This window comes from Dipodomys spectabilis, unplaced genomic scaffold (assembly GCF_019054845.1).
Source record: "Dipodomys spectabilis isolate Male_0828 unplaced genomic scaffold, ASM1905484v1 ptg000279l, whole genome shotgun sequence".
Lineage (NCBI taxonomy): Eukaryota > Metazoa > Chordata > Mammalia > Rodentia > Heteromyidae > Dipodomys > Dipodomys spectabilis.
Genome location: NW_024870956.1, coordinates 453,867 through 456,296, shown reverse-complemented (window position 1 = coordinate 456,296; position 2,430 = coordinate 453,867). Strand labels below are relative to the sequence as shown.

The 2,430-nt window shown below is 36.4% G+C and overlaps 1 non-coding gene across 1 annotated transcript; it reads left to right on the top strand.

Moving 5' to 3' along the window:
* The first annotated feature begins 205 nt into the window (after positions 1–205).
* On the top strand, positions 206–311 carry LOC122126498. Its single transcript, XR_006150953.1, has one exon. It is a non-coding gene; the product is annotated as a U6 spliceosomal RNA (small nuclear RNA).
* Positions 312–2,430: the final 2,119 nt, after the last annotated feature.

Sequence of the window (2,430 nt, the reverse complement as noted above, 5' to 3'; positions counted from 1 at the left end):
TGAATTCCTCCTCCTACACAACTCATGAACAACAAATATCTGGAATTATTTTGTTTTTGGCATGTCAATCTTGACTTTGTTCTTAAATGTGTGCCTATGTAAGAAATACATGGTTGTAAAATTTCACAATTCTTTTGAACTTACTTTTTGTTGAATTGTCTAGTTTAAGAAAATCAATTACACTTTATATATAAAAAAATGTTCTGTGCTCAATTTGCCTGCACATACACTAAAATTGGAACATACAGAGAAGATTAGCATGGTCCCTGCACAAGGATGACATGCAAATTAATGAATCGTTCCATATTTTTACAACAACAGATGCTGGAAGGGATATGGCCAGAAGGGAAGCCTACTGCATTCTTGGTGGGAGTGTAAACTTGTTCATCCACTTTGGAAAGCGGTTTGGAGGTTCCTCAAAAGACTCCACATAGAGCTCCCCTATTACACAGCAATCCCATTTTTGGGCATTCACCCAAATGATCACAAACAAGTCCATACTAAAACTACCACCACAACAATGTTTATTGTAGCATTATTTGCCATAGCTAAGATATGGAACCAACACCGATTCCCCTCAGTAGAAGAATGGATCAAGAAAACGTTCTGTGTGTGTGTGTGTGTGTGTGTGTGTGTGTGTGTGTGTCAACGTACACTTACACAACCACGTTGGAAAGCAGTCTTGTGAGTCCTCAGAAAGCTAAATATTGACCTTCCTTATGGCCCACTCATACCACTTCTAGGCATCTATCCTGAACAACAGGTACCAATATTCAAGGACACATGCACCTTCATGTTTATTGCAGCACTGTTCACAATAGCCATGACATGAAAACAATCCATATGTCCCACCAGAGATGAATGGATCCAAAAACTATGGTAACTATACACAATGGAGTATTTTCCAGCCATTATAAAGGACAAAATAATGGCATTAGCAGGGAAATCAATCAAGCTACAGGAAATCATGTTGAGCGAGGTAAGACAAAAGCAAAGAGACAAACAGCAAATGGTCTCCATGGTAAGTGGAGGTTAAATCCAAAATGTAAAGTGATACAACAAAATTACAACACTTAAGAAACCAAAGACTTCCACTCATCTGATTGAATCACTACTAAATAACCCCATTCTGCTGATCATATTTGCACACTGAAGGGAAACCAGGAGGACGACACAGAACTAGAGGGAATCAGGGAAAAACATACAACGTGGGATCCATCAGCTGCACTGGACATTGAACAAAATGAACTAAGCAACTCAATGTCACTGAAGGCAGGGAGGGAACAAGTGGGAAAGAGGGAACAGCGGATGCTATGCAAAACAAAAGAAATATACATATTTCAAAACAAAAAAGTATACCTATGGAAGAAATAACTCTATTGCAAAGCTCATAGACCTCATAAGTGTTGTAGACCATGATAGACAATTTGCTCCATCAAAGTTAGAATGTGTTTGTGACTTTAACTAAGCATCACTATCCCACAATATTGTGAAATTTGGGAAATTATGTAACCACTTAACCACAATAAAAACATTTGAAAAAATGGTGAAGGTGGAAAACTAAGTTGCTCTAAAAAACAAAAAAGGAAAATGTTCTGTGTGTATATGTGTGTACACACACATATACTATATATATACATATATATGTGTATATATATTAATTCTATGCCTCTATCAGAAAGAATGGCATCGCCCAATTTTTAGGAAATGGAAAGACTTGGAAAAAAATTATATTAACTGATGTAAGCCAAGTCCAAGTAAACATAGGTCCCATGGTATCCCTTATTTGCAATAACTAGTGTATGTCTGCGATAAGCAGAAAAGTTGAAAAGCTATGTATATATGAATAGATAAATAAATGTTAAGCTAAATGACCCCCAAGATAGAGACACAAGTGGTTTTTTCTTTCTTGCTGTTGTTTCTCACATATTTATAATGTACGAAGTGATTTTGTTCTTGTTTTTTATACGTTCCTCCCCAACAATATAACCCCTATTTTCACTTTGTTTGATGTTGGTACACCTGCATCTTGTATATACACTTCTCTAATTTGGGGAGGGAAAGGGAGAAAAGAACATGCTTAAATAGGTAGGAATACAGTTTGACCCATTGTCTAACAATAGATGCACAAGACATTATTTTGAAGAACGAACTTTACAATTTAGGTTGGGGACATTGGGTGGTGCTTGGGGGTGTGAGAAGTGTACTTGTGGAGGTGGAAGGGAAGGAATGGTGGGGGAGAAACAAAGGAGGAGGTAACAATGCTTGATAGGAAATATACTTATTACTTTGCTCATGTAACTATAACCCCTCTGTACAGTATTTTTACAACAAAAAGGTATAAAAATGTTTTTAGATGGAAGAGTTTATTTTGCCTATTTTACCCATATAATATCATTAACAAAGAAATTAATGCAAAACACTGATATG